At 35.7% G+C, this 15,679-nt stretch overlaps 1 protein-coding gene across 1 annotated transcript in view; it reads right to left on the reverse strand.

Annotated features, from left to right (window-relative positions):
• Nucleotides 1-12,773, reverse strand: part of LOC114252628 (uncharacterized) — a 71,016-nt gene extending 58,243 nt beyond the window's left edge. Inside the window, exon 1 of the mRNA XM_028187187.2 lies at nucleotides 12,274-12,773. The gene's annotated coding sequence lies outside the window, so the exon portion shown is untranslated. The remainder of the gene's footprint in view (nucleotides 1-12,273) is intronic.
• Between the last annotated feature and the right edge of the window lie 2,906 nt (nucleotides 12,774-15,679).

Genomic DNA, 15,679 nt, shown 5'->3' on the forward strand with positions numbered 1-15,679 from the left:
AAGGACCTAAAGTTTTGTATAAAATAAACTTAAAACAAACAAAAGGAATCCGTCCGACGGGGGACACATCAAAGGGAAAACAAAATGCATTTTCATATTTATCTACCTTTTAAACCTTCTCTGGACTTCCACAAATAATTCAAGACCAAAATTAGCCAAATCGGTCCAGCCGTTCTCGAGTTTTAGCGAGACTAACGAACGAATGAAATACGTACTCAACAAATGTTCACGATTGACTTCCACGGTGAAGGAATAACATCGTGTAATAAAAATGAAACCCGCAAAATTATAACTTGCGTAATCACTGGTGGTAGGACCTCTTGGAAGTCCGCACGGGTAGGTATCACCACCCCGCCTATTTCCGCGCCGTGAAGCAGTAATGCGTTTCGGTTCGAAGGGTGGGGTAGCCGTTGTAACTATACTGAGACCTTAGAACTTATATCTCGAGGTGGGTGGCGCATTTACGTTGTAGATGTCTATGGGCTCCAGTAACCACTTAACACCAGGTGGGCTGTGAACTCGTCCATCCATCTAAGCAATAAAAAAAAAACAGCAATTCATTTTTATATATAGAGGTTATACCTTACCTCGATGTAATAATTTAACAAAAAAATATTGGTAAATGAATTTACTTGGTCGATCTTACTTGCTTCTTACTTATTTTCTTCGAGTACGCTTTATAAAACGAGTCAAGGTGGCAGTGCCAAAGCATGCAACTCGAGCATAACTTTAAAAAGGGGAAAAGACTAACGCCTATTCTGAGTTTTATTTCGATACTTGATTTTAAGCTAATATTTCCTACTAATTTATTATTGTATCAGTCAGTATTATTCAGTCAGTATTATATCATTTTACCAATAGGCAGGTACCAATTTTTCTAATAAGGCCTTATCAAATATTCACGATTGACTTCCACGGTGAAGGAATAACATCTTGTAATAAAAATCAAACCCGCAATAATATAATTTGCATAATTACCGGTGGTAGGACGTCATGTGAGTCCGCACGGGTAGGTAGGTACCACCGCTCTGCTTATTTCTGCCGTGAAACCGCAATGCGATCGGTTTGAAGAGTGGGGCAGCCATTGTATTCTAAAACCACTTCGAATCGAAATCAAATACATAGCTGTGTTAGTATTATTTCACTATACTAAAAACAACGAGTTATTGTCGCAATTTCTTGTTGTGTTTCAGAATATATTTTTTGCTTATCTTATTTGCATGTTTTTTTAGGAAGAAAGGATTAATTATGGCCCGGAGGCCTTTCCAATTTCACTTCAACATGTGGGCGAGCACGGCTTCCGCTCGGAGTTTCAAAATAGCATGATCACTATTATTATATCAACATCTTTCTGATCTTTCATTCAGCTCGATTGATCTTCATTAATGACTACGCAATTCACCAATTTTACATCATAAATAATAAAATATTACAGTTATTTTGGCACGCGAATGAGCTAATGAACATTAAATACGCATGAGATATTCTTTTGAAGAAATGAAAACACATGAAGACATATAGTTAAAGTACAAAGAAACGAACTTATTAGACGATAACATACGCGTATTTTATTATGAAAATATTCGTTTTAATAGTACTGAAGAAATGAAATTAATTTGAATAAGTGAGGCCCGCTGCTCGTGAATCGCCGAGAAAAAACGTAAAAATAATGCGGACTCTGTAAATAATGATTATCGTTCGTGACATTCATTTTAATATTCCTTACAAATGGTTATGCGTAAAATGTTTCTGGTATTCCTACGTCAATTTTCTATGCCCTGTCGTATTTTAATGCGCTTTTATTAGCTTCAGACGTAGGTATGTATGTTTGTAACGGAATCTTTTAACATGATTTTGACCCCCTTCAAAACGTCGGATTAACTCGAAATTTGGTATACTTATTAAGGACCGATGACAATTGAATATTAAAAAAAAATTTGAGAAGAAAAAAGTGAAGATATTTAAATTCAACGAAAAAATTAACAATAAATAATAGTACAAAAAAAAACACTTATAGAAAATCAAACTAAAAAATTTAAAATAAATTTTAATAAATTTGAATTAAAAAACTGTAAAAAAATGATTTTATTGTAAAAAAAAGCGTGAGGTGCTTTTCATGGAACCTGATGGAAAATGGTCGCAGCCATAGACACCAACAAAGACAGAGGCACGACCACACTATAGCCTAGAGTAAAACTTCTATTTGATCTTTAGCCCCTTGGTTCCTATAAAAAGCTAGATACAATTTCTTTTGGTAGGGCATTTTGTAATCTCCCACAGGTAGGACTGCCATTACGTCCAAACACTTGAGAGATTTTTGGAATGAAATTCCTTATGGAACGATGCGGAGGTGTACCGTAACCGGGAAAAAAACGTCCGTAACGTAAGATTTTTATTAGTAATGCACACAGTGTACGACTTAATTTTGTAATAACGTCCAAAAAATAACATATATTTTTATCATTCATTGACCACGATCTCAGAGCGTTCGTTTGCGCAATACACTAACTCTTATGCAAACAACCGTGAATGAAGTGTACCACAATAAGTTCGCACGTTACCGAATGACCGTGGGTTGTTGCGAAACCTCCAGTTTTGTTTTCTTTATGCCTCGAATAGAACTTAAAATTAATATTTTTATAATAAGGAGCTTCGTTCCTATCCGGTTTCCCACGACACCACACATCTTTTTTTTTAAACCGGTACACCTCTGTAGCTGAACAAGCATACAGCCCATCTGATGATAAGTGTTTACGGTCGCTCATGGACATCCGCAATGCCAGGGGCATAGTGAAGACACTGCCCACCGCAATGTTACGTCTCAAAGTGACCCTGATTTCGTTTGTCCATCCAACCAATAAAGAAAATTGGAACCAAAAAATAAAATAAAAAAGAGATTTAAAATCTAATAAAATTACACAAGCACAGCTACGGGTCGGTTATTAATAAAGATATAATTTCCCCCCCTCTGTTACGAGTGCGGAAACCCATCCGTTGAGCAATTATAGCACGGCAAACGATCGTCCTGTCCATTGAGATTTGCATACAGATACGTGATTATAGCCAAAACGGCCTTATGTTATGGATATCGCCTGTATAAAAATAACGAACGACATTACCGTTAATTCGGGTTCGTGTTAAAATCTACAATTTGTCAGCGGGAGCGTGGTCAACTTAAAACAGAAAACGAACAGCTTAAATGTACCGCTGTGGTACATAATAATATGTACTTTTCGGTACCATTAACGACGAGGACACCAAATTTCACGATCATCGGTTGAGTATTTAAGGCGTGTTTTTTATTTTTATTTATTTGTTGCTTAGATGGGCTCAGTTGTTGTTGATGGATGTTGCTCAGTCCGCGCGGGTGGGTAGCACCACCCTGCCTATTTCTGCCGTGAAGCAGTTATGCGTTTCGGTGGGCTGTGAGCTCGTCCACCCATTTAAGCAATAAAAAAAAAAGATGGTTGGACGAGCTCACAGCCCACCTGGTTTTTAGTGGTTACTGGAGCCCATAGACAACTACAACGTAAATGCGCCACCTACCTTGATATATAAGTTCTAAGGTCTCAGTATAGTTACAACGGCTGCCCCACCCTTCAAACCGAAACGCATTACTGCTTCACGGCAGAAATAGGCCGGGCTGTGGTACCTACCCATGTGGACTCAGAAGAGGGCCTACCACCAGTAAAAAAAGAAAATGCAACAAATTTACATTCGCATTTCAATGCTAGTTTCTAGAATATTACAACTATACCCCCGTGCTGAATGCTAACACTGACATTTATAACGTGTCCTTAACATGAGATTCGTAACGTTCCGTAACGGTAACTCGCTACCAAGCATGGCTTAACAGATGTCCAGAAAACACAGTAATAGCTTTTCGCTAAATCGGTCATGTATACTTTTCCTCTAATGAAAACGGTAGAAATATATCGATGCCTCCAATGAACACTACTCTAACTAAAAAATTTGAAATTGTCGTTTTTCACGCAAATCGCTTCACTATGTTAAAAGTATGACAATTAATCATTATTGATGGGGTTCGAAGCAAGAGTAAATCAGCTAGTTACACAAAAAAACCATCAATATAATAAAGATTTTATCAACTTTTTTCGTTTAAAGGCTCCTCCTGTAAATCTACGAATTTGGAGTTAGCGTAGTGTTCATTGGAGGCATCGATATAGTATATAGTAATATATAGATAAAGATACAAAAACCAATATGAAATATACTTGGTATTTTATGTAACCATAACTTGTTCTGGGAACACAATATTCGCGTACACGATCCGCATCGGGCGTCATGACATTCTCGTACCACAATAGAGCCTCGGCCGTCGCGTCAAACAATGAAGCCAGTCAATCGCGGTATCGCTGCTTTTGCAAACAACAACCAATGTGACCAACAACAAAACCTAAACAAGGATATTGTTTCTACATTGTTCATGTCACTTAAGAATATTAAAATGGACTTATCGAATAACTTTCGTAACGCAATGTTTTTTTGGATATTCGCCCACATACTCGATTGTAACTTTTATAAACAGGGACGACCACAAAGAAACTGCTCTGAAGAATATTCACCTGAAGCAAAGCTGATTTGTCTTGAATCCCGCAACGAACATAATCAGAAGGCAGTAAGAAATATAAGAATCTAAAAGTCAACTTCTTTCCGATAGGAAGAAAATAAAAAACTGATATAGCACTTCTCCGAAAATTGAGAAGTTAAGAAAAACTCAAGTACTTTTCATCACGAACCATTTATGATTATAGACTTTCAGAAAAACATCTGAACATATGAGATTAAACGAGTATTGGAAAAAGGTAGTTTTAAGTGAACGAAAATTTCTATTAAGGATTAGATTTCGCGATAACTTAGGCTCCAAAACATTTTGTAGAACTGGCTAAGGGCGCCAGCAAAATCATTTAGATTTTCTCAATCTACGCGTACATTTAGCCTACGTGAATTTCGCCTAAAATGGTTACGACGTAAAAAGTTACTCGAGAAAATATATTTACTTATTTTGTTTGAAATGTAGAGGAAAAAAACCGTTTTCTTTTTTGCGAAAACATTATTTGATTTAAAAAAAATGTCCGAGCCATCACAATTTATGGTTCACCTACACTACGGTAACATCGTGCAGTTTCAAGTATACACATAACTTTAAGGTAGGTTTCGGAGCCGTCCATTGTATAAGTACGGACTGAAGCCTTGTATCTATTCGGACGATCTTCAGTTTCGATTTAAATCATATATTTATTACTAACTAACTGACCCGGCAGACTTCGTTGTGTCTCAATCGATAAATAAAAGACACATCAAGGGGACACATCAAAGGAAAAACAAAATTGTTTGTTTTTTGTATAATTCCGAGATTTTTTTATATTTTCTCACCTTTTAAACCTTCCCTGGACTTCCGCGAATAATTCAAGACCAAAATTAGCCAAATCGGTCCAGCCGTTCTCGAGTTTTAGCGAGTCTAACGAACAGCAATTCATTTTTATATATAGAGATATTGTGCTATAATATTAGTGGTAGGTGTATATCCGAAATACAGAACATAATGAGTTTGACAATTGTCTGGTTGTTAGTGCCTAAGCACTAAGTAAGCAGTCAAACTAATTAGACAGCTTATTAAGATTGTGAGGCTTGGGTTAATTCCTGGTAGAGGCGAATAGCTTGGATGAGCGAAAATGACATCAGTTGTTTGAAGTTTAGGGTCGTTTATTCTTCTCAAATAGGTGTTTGAGGTCTCAAATAGGTCTGATACTATTAACAAGAGAAAAAATCTTAACTTGTAATATGTTTATCTTTTTTTTATCGAATAGATGGGTGGACGAGCTCACAACACATCTGGTGTTAATGGGTTACCGGAGCCCATAGACATCAACAAGGTAAATGCCGCCACCCCCCTTGAGATATGAGTTCTAAGGTATCAGTATAGTTACAACGGCTGTCACACCCTTCAAACCTAAACGCATTGCTGCTTCACGGCAGAAATAGACGGGGTGGTGATACCTACCCGTGCGGACTCACAAGAGGTCCTACCACCATTCAATCACTTAGTTGCTTTTTACATAAATCGGAATTATCGGAAATCGTCTGTTGCTTAAAATCATTAAGATCTATTTTTTATGTCATGATAGATAAGTGAGTTTACGATCCACCTGATGTTAAATGGTTCGAAATCGATAAATATCACAACCCTCACCCACACTGGCAAATGTGGTCGAAGAATCAATTTAACTGTCTAACGATTGTCCCACTTTAAAATAGAAACGCATGAATGTTTCGCGGAATAAAAGGAAAAGTGTTGGTACCTAGCCTTATGGGCTTCCTAAAAACGTTACATCAGTACTATAAGCAGTAGTGTAAAATGTTCCTGAAAAGCTAAACCGTTTCAACCATTAATGTAGATAACAACAAAAAAATACATAATAATAAAACTTTTCACATAGAAAACACTTACTTGCTTTATATAGATAAATAAAAAAGAAGCAAAATCTAAGCCGAACCGACGTGGTTTCAGCGCTGATTTTCAGTCATTCCCGTTTCCCTTTCGTGTTCTACGGGATTTAAAGCTAAGCATAGACTTACACCGCTATATAAACTAAAACATAAACAGAGAAAAACACATGAACCCGAAAACAAAGCATGCACATGGTTGAAGTGAGGAAGGCGTGGTAATGTCGTGATTAAGTTTCATTTAATGTTTATTTCTGTCAAACTCAAATGAAGTTAATTGGGTTTACAAAACCCTTATAGTGATCGTCGGATATTTTAGGTTCTCAAACAACTGAACGCCATTATTATAAGATTAAAACTTATTTATATAAAGCAACATTTACATACATATTTGTAGGATATATTTAAACCCTCACAATTTGGTATTTCATACTATTTGTGTTGAAAAGCAATGAGAGTTTCATGAAATTCAAAGTTTTAATTTGTAAATATGTTCAACATTTATTTCATATCCAACATTCGTGCTACTGAAATATAATTGCATTTCCCAGTAAAAACATATTAATTAACCTAATATTGTAATACTCGTACATCATGCTTTCTCACATTAAGTCAGCGCACGAGAATGACAATTTAAATTTATATTAAGACTCGCTGACATTTTCTCTGAAAACTCACACTGAAATAAAATGACAAAAGATATTTCACAGCGGAAAATCCCGCTGCGCCGTTCCCACGACAACCAAAGGAATGAGTAGCTGAAGGTCCTTGTCTCCGCCAAATGAAAGTTATAACGCGTGTACCCATTTATTAAATAGTTATATTTTGAAGAAATGAGACATGATTTTATTTCTTTTATGTGTAGAATTAGATATTATTCGTAAGCATTTCCAGCATACATATATCACACAAATATTTCATAACAACGACATCATTATTTCCTTTAACTCCTTCCAAATGTACATCAAACGATAATACCGTCTCCAGCTTAAAAAAAATTAAGGTGGTAGTTTGTAGTATGTATAGTATGTTTGTAGTATGTTATGAACTTCTTCGGATACATCATGCGGTCTCCCAGACATGAATTAGGGAAGCTCATAATTGCGGGTCGCATAGAGGGCGAGCGCGCCTTGGGCATAACACCAGATGGTCAGATCTAGTAAGGGAAGCAATTGGTGGTAGTCTGTACCATGCGGTCCGTGCCACCCATGACCAAGCACTGCGGAGGAAAGTCAGATGTGGTCGCTATCCTTTGCAGTGAGGGAAAGATATAGAAAAATATGTTATACATATTATATTGTGCAGAATAATGAGACAACGACGTGCCTATCCTTACGAACACACAATATACCTACAATGGTTCTAATTGCAAGATTATCGATCTTATGTGAAACGTCGCATCAAAATACATTAAATCATTGACTTGAACTAAGAATACTTTGTACCTACTCGTATTTAATACTATTTAAACTTTAAATAACAACGAATATGTATATGCTGAGTATGGGCCTCAGGGATTGGTACAACTGTTTTGTTACACTCGAAAAATGTTTTCATATGTAACTGGCATTTCTATCTTAATGTCTTGGTAATATTGAGAGATACCTCAGGTAGCCACTGACTACTTTCTTTGAAATCATCTTCCGAACTAAGCTCTCTTAAGGGCATAAAAACCCGAGAAGAATTTAAGCTGGATTTATCAGAATTACGACTTAATTATAGTATTGCTTATTTAGTTGCTGTAACAGTTCCACTGTACTTGTAGCAGTAAAATTGTATATTTTTTTAGTCTGTAAATACTGAGAGGAATAAATCCTGCAAACGTGTCAGTTTGAATGTGAAAATACAATCGCACATGTTTTAAGCGGTATTAAATTAATGGGTGCAGTAAGTTAAATGTACATGTGTAACCCGAGCAAACATCCATATGAACATAATATTCATTGGACGGAATCAATGTTTAAATTTGAAAAATACTTACATACCAGTTCATATAGTCTTTGAGATCGATACATTTAAATAGATAAAAATGAATTGCTGTTCGTTAGTCTCGCTAAAACTCGAGAACGGTTGGACCGATTTAGCTAAAATTGGTCTTGAATTATTTGTGGAAGTCCAGAGAAAGTTTAAAAGGTAGATAAATATAAAAATGTTCGGAATTAAATAAAAATAACAATTTTGTTTTTCCTTTGATGTGTCGGACGGATTCCTTTTGTTAGTTTTCAATTTATTTTATACAAAAGTTTAGGTCTTTTATTTATCGATTAAGGCACCACGAAGTCTGCCGGGTCAGCTGGTACATTATAATTTATAGTTCATAGTATCAGTATAGTAATTAATAAGCTAAATCTAACTGCTGAGTCGGGTAGCGATTAAATGTGAATTATTAAAAAAAACTATAAGGTGCTATTTTCTATTTAGACTTGGATTGCAAAACAATTTAAAATTGAACTTTATTGAAGTCAGTCTTAGAACCAAAGGAAAACATGTATTCTAATATTGAAGCTAGAACATTTTTTCCATAATTACTGTGAGATTGTATTCAATTTGAATACAATCAGAATCGCTGAATTATAGAGGACTGTAAGACTAGCACACTAAATAGATTGGACCTGGGTAAATATTGCTTAAAACTTGGCCTTTGGGATATTTTATGTGAAATTTACGAATGAGATATATATAATTTGAATTTTTTTTATTTATAATTTAACTATGATTCGATTATGTAATTTAAATTAATAAAATGCTGTTTGAGGCTTATACAAACTCTAATAGTAGTGTTGAAAGTGAAACTAACAATTGTCACTTACCTAGAATTCCTTAAAAAATGTTTTGATCAAAGGCGAGGAGTCCATGCAAGATAAACTGAGAGCCATTATACATATTAAAAAAGTGAAGTTTATAGACTAACTTATATCTATGGGTGGCGCATTTACGTTGTAGATGTCTATGGGCTCCAGTTACCACTTAACGCCAGGTGGGCTGTGAGCTCGTCCACCAATTTAAGCAATAAAAAAAAACGAATGAAAACAGCTTGGCTTGGTTATGAATATCGCTAAATGTATGTAATGCAAGCTATTGTTGCAAATCCATACTCCAAATTTTCGTATATTCATGGAACTATGACAGAAACCTTCCCTAAAGCGTCAAGAACAACTACATAAAGCTTCATCTTAATCGGAGAGAAACATTATTTTTTTGGAAAAGATATTAAGAGATCCACAACTAAAACAGTTATTATCCAAAAGGAACTAGGGTGACATACTAAAGTTATGAAAAAATATAGAATCAAAAGTTTTTACAGATGACATTAAGCTGTGACGGCGATTAACGAATGCGATGTGGCTTTAGCTTACAGCTTTTCTTAATTTAGTCAATGTAAAATATATGGCGCCGTCTAACTTTTCTCGCCTTTTTTTATTGCTTAGATGGATGGACGAGCTCACAGCCCACCTGGTGTTAAGTGGTTACTGGAGCCCATAGACATCTACAACGTAAATGCGCCACCCACCTCGAGATATAAGTTCTAAGGCCTCAGTATAGTTACAACGGCTACCTCACCCTTCGAACCGAAACGCATTACTGCTTCACGGCGGAAATAGGCGGGGTGGTGGTACCTACCCGTGCGGACTCCCAAGCGGTCCTACCACCAGTGATGTATGTACAGCGATGCTATTAACAGGCCGCAAAATTTCTTGTGTTTGACAGTGAATTTTGTAGAATGCTTCTGTCTAAACTAAATCAAAAAAAATCTTCAAGTGTAAAGTACTTATACTTAATACATGAATGAAACAAAACATCGCTCCATGTTCCATCCAAACTCATACAAAAATGCTTCCAATAATTTTAATGATAATAATATAAATTATTAAAATAGTGTTTAGACTGGTTTATTGATAAACCGAAACCGGAAAACCCTTAAGTCTAAAATTAATAGAACGAAATACATCGTTCATTTTGTATTCTTAAAATAACAGTAAAGTTGTAATAAGTTTATTTTATCAAAGATTACGATTATATCACTTGGTAAAATCTATATTTGTACCAAAAATATATGTTTGTTCAATTTAATATGGGTGAATCCGCGTTTTATATTTAGTAATACACAGCTTCCTTTCGATAAAATAAATTTTTGAAACCATTCATATTAAACCACAGACACTATGCCGACTATAAGTTCTCAAGAACACGATTATGTTTATTCAATGTTGAATCTTACAAAGGCTTGAATAAGGCACATATTACTGTACACTACAATAGTATAATAATGTTACATTCAAAGATAATTATAATAATCGTTGAATTCAATAGGATCATTGACCGCTTGATTTATCCTACACAAAGCAGATCCGGTAATTTGTGAACGTTATTCAGATTTCAATCTTCTTTGTTGTCAGTTCCTGTTATGACCATAATCTCTATTATTATTTATTTATTAATCTGAAATTTATAGCCGACTTCAAAATATATACAGGGTGCATTTGTGTTACAGCTCCTTTCCATTAGTGAAACATTCGATTTTAATTGCCTACTTTTTTCTATGATATCATAACTTACCGACAAATCCGAACTTGAAAACGATGACTAAAAATTTACGTTTTACAAATGATTCTTTGTCAGGTACGCGATGTAACCAAATTGAAACTCAGTATGCCCTTAAGACCAAAGGTGTCGTGCCGCGCGATGGATGTCTGTAAGCTGATTTTGCTTTAGATTGCGCGCTCACGAATGAACTTTCTAAGTCGTGAAGTGCTTATATTTCGTTTAGCAAATTCTTCTACTAAGCAAAATTTCAGTTAAATAACTTAAAAACCTTTTTCGGTACCAGATATCAGTTACATCGCATTCCATATAGTGGGATAAGGTACTTTCTTGCCTCGGCATTCACTCGTGCCTCAATTCGACACATTACTTTTTAAATATTCGATAAAATATATTTCAGTTTTCAGTTCACAAATTTCCTATAATTCTATAAATAATAAATACAATGGATGACGACCGCGTCTAAATTTCTGGTACATAGGCAAGGACAAGCTAAAAGAACAGAAAATTGGTATCGTTGAGTTTTTTATTTATTTTTATTGCCCTTGTAGGCAGACGAGCACACGGTCCACGTGATGGTGAGTGGTTACCGTCGCCCATGCACTTCAGCAATGCCAGGGGCAGAGCCGAGTCGCTGCCTACAAACCTAACCTGCCTAAAAATATTGCGTTCAATGTATCGTTAGATCAAAAACGATGCAATATTTTGCTACACAGGCCATATGTGTCTAATGGCAAGTGATCACCGTAATTTATGGGCATTATCAATGGCAAGGGCAAAGCTAAGCGACTACCGCTAAGGACTCACTCCAAAGTTGGTTCGAAAAAGATTATGTCACAACGCTAAAATAACACCTTTCCAAATACAGTATAATTGTTGTAATGTCACAAATTATACTTAAAACGTTGAAAATTTTAACAATACACCTAATTCCATACATTGAAATTAAAATAAGAAAAGAAAGTGTTATGAGAACTCAAAGATTTCTATAAATAATATTTTAAACGTTTTACAACAGGATTAATAAAGATGAAAGCCGTAATTAGAATTATATTTCTAATAGATCTAACCAAGAAAGTTCTCTAAGCAGTTATTTAATTTAAATATCCCATGCCAAAATTACATTTTCATTCATCACTGATAAGAAACGTACTAGTGCATTTAAATTTTAAAACTCGGCAAACGTCTTAGATTTTGAGTAAAAATAAACTACTATTAATTACTACGACAACAATAAAAGTAAATGTAAATCATAAAAATTACCTGTTATATTTGAGCGCTTATTACCAACTCCATGTTAACACTTACAGTTCAATTGTCTTGTTTTAATTACGCTACACAACACACAAATGCGTTCACATGAGATTACAATAGTACACCTAAAATGGTTTCGGCGCGCTTGCTTATTTATACACAACGCCTAACCGATCCCTTACAATCCGCTCAGTTAACCGCAACACGACTAAGCTGTCCCAATTTGTGAGCCATAATACTGACAAATTAATGTTCAAAATTTTCATAGCGCCTCAGTGACAGTTTATGTAGAGGACAAAGGAACGTCCTTCCAGCATACTGTCTCCGCTTTACGAGTGGAAAAGGATATCACAAAGAGTCTTTTATTCACATCTAACAAAAAAAAATAACAAAACGCCGCGATCTGTCGCCGGTTCTATTGTCCGATGCGGGTAGGAGCGATCGCTGCGGTAATCTACGGCGTAGGAACGTCGTAGTGCCGCTACGATCGTCTCGTAACTGGCGGGGGCTACGCGGGCCCGGATCGGTCACCCACACACGCAAGAAGCCCGAGAACGAACACCGACAGCCCTACTCACTCACACAGCTGCATCGATTACAAGAGCCCTGTGGGAGTAAGCGGGAAAGTAACATTTTTGGCCTTGTAAATGATGAACACACTGATGTTGATTCACTCTCACAAGCGGCGATACCGACGCACCAACACACACAACAGATTTAAAATTGTAAGCTCAAACGATGATTTCAATTTGAAAGCTTTGTTTTAATTCAGAAGGAAGGCAACTTTTATTTAACAAAAAAATAGGTGAAAATTTTCGAAATGAGTACGATCGAGAACCGACCTATCCTGGTATTTTATTATATTTGGTTGAAAAGTTTTTCTTAATTTTTACTTTAATTTGTTCATTACCTACTTTCTTTCACATTTTTTATATGTTAACCGTGAATTATTACCGTTGTTATTATAGTTTTGTTTTTTTTTTGTACACAGTAGTATCAATTGTGAGGGCGTAACTTGAAGACTGTGCACTTTACCAATATACATATACAATAAAGAAATGAGCTCACGATACATGATTGGCAGTCTATTGTTTTGTCATTATCAATATTAATCACAGTGACCCCTACTAGTTGCAACCACTGCCCCCCTCCATAATACATTTCCAGAGATCATTTCTGTCACGTACCATCCAGCTCTTGAATGCTCGCGATCTTTTCTAAGAACCATTAACCTCTTTCCTTCACCTCTATTCCTTTAACCAAGATTTTATAAAAAAAGGGTGCGTGTACTTATAATTTAAGTATGCGCGTAAGAAGTTATACTTTATGTTATGTATGCGCGTAAGAAGTTATACTTTATTTTTATTTCTTTTTTTTATTTAAATTATAAACAATTTGAAAAAAACTCGATTAAACAACATCCTCAAACACGCATATTGGACATCCCTTTTCTTGACATCGTAAAAATTCGGTAATTCTCGGTACGGTTCGGAAAGTTCACCTGCAGCTATATTCAGACTCGTCAAGCTACGTCGGTCGTATTGTAATGAGCGATTCAGTGGGCAACTTCATTCTGTTAATTTTGTGTCACGGTGCGCGCGCATCTTAAAATTTCACTCTCATCAATCTTTCATAACTCGCTTAAAGAAGTATAACTTCAAAAAACTTTTCAAGATCGACAGCGGCTTGCTGCTTCAGTAGTATTATTAATATCCGAGAATGATTAAGTACTAGCGCTTCTAGTATTCAGCAAATAAAAGACGAGAGATATAAAAACGAGAGATTCTGTAAAAGGCAGTAAATAATACCTTTCTTTCCCAACACGCTGTACACCTACCAATTTGTTTTTGTCTTCAGAATAGTTCATAGGGCGTAACTATTCGGGCTACTACCACCATCCTACTTATTTCGTGTCGCCAAGTGATCATAGTCATCTTTCCAATGCAACTAATACCTCAAGTTAGCACTAGCAAGTAGCAGTGCTCAAGTGGTAATTACTATAGATTCCGGTTTGCGGTAGACAGCGGCTTGGTTCTGCCCCTGGCATTGCTGAAGTCTGTGGTGGGTAGCAATGTCACAGTTTGGGAGGCTTAAACGACAAAGGGCAGATCTTCCACCGAGCGGGTGATATTTGCTCGGTAGACCGACGGTCCGAATGTTGTTGTTCGGAACTTGTATATATGCGAGCTTATCTTGAAAATGTCATAAGCGAGATTCAGGCATCTGTCAAATATCTTGCGTTGTATGATGGCCAACGGTAACCACTTACCATCAGGCGGACCGTATGCTCGTCGGCCTACAAGGGCAATAATAAAAAAACTCAAGACCAAATTGTGCCAGAGCCAGTCAATCAGTTACTCTAGTCAATTAAAAATATTGAGCTGCCTTTCACAAAGTCAAACAATGCGAACATAAATGAACGCAAAGCCGTGTTTATTCGTCAAAGGTGCTACACTGGAAGAAACTTAATTAAACTGTCCTTAAGTTGGTCTCAAGCAAATAACATTAGGCACGAGTATTTACCGAAGTTTATTGATTTGCCGTAATTAAACTTAGCGCGAAACGAGACTCGCAACTTTCTTAATAATGTTTTGGGCATCCACTCGAAAACATCAACGGGTGATTGAAGAGAAAATTTGCTTAAGATTTATTTCAACGTTACTCAGTCACCCCTTAGAGTTCGTCGGTAGATACAATGTATTGTAAAAGTTTCCGACAAAATTTAGGTACCAAACTTGAGTGGAAAGTTTTCAATGAAGATGTCGCAATTAATTTTCGATAAAATTTAACTCGTTAACGTCGGAAAATTACTGTATTTCAAAGGGACCTAATTGAAATGTACAAAAGTTTTTTCATTAAGATCTATGTTTCTATTCATGTGTTGTAACTCAATCAAATCGTTAATTTAATTGATCTGTAGTATTTGCGAAATAAAAACGTCCACAATTTTTCCTAATAACAACAGAAGCGACACGGTACAAAACAATCAATTTTTTTTTACTTTATGATCTTCATTTGCCTTATTTTCTAGGAAAATGCATTTGACAGTCACACTTCATTTTCGTAATAAAATTTTCAAACTGTTCAAATTCATTAATAAGTGAGAGAAGAATTTGGGATATCACATCACATCAGATCATCGGTCTATAGCAGTCCAATGCTGGACATAATAGACCTCTATTACTCGTCACTGAAGCACGATCCACGATATCCACGATGATATCAATTAAATTTGTATAATATATATCCTATATTTGGAATATACATATATGATACAAATTGAATTACTGTAGTTGGACATATCATCAAATGTTAAATGCTCACCGGAATCCCTATCACAAAGTGAATACCATCACCTGAAATATGAGGTGAAAGCTTAAAAATTATACGGTAGATTGTATCCTTTAGATTGGTA

This window comes from Bombyx mandarina, chromosome 08 (assembly GCF_030267445.1).
Source record: "Bombyx mandarina strain Sakado chromosome 08, ASM3026744v2".
Lineage (NCBI taxonomy): Eukaryota > Metazoa > Arthropoda > Insecta > Lepidoptera > Bombycidae > Bombyx > Bombyx mandarina.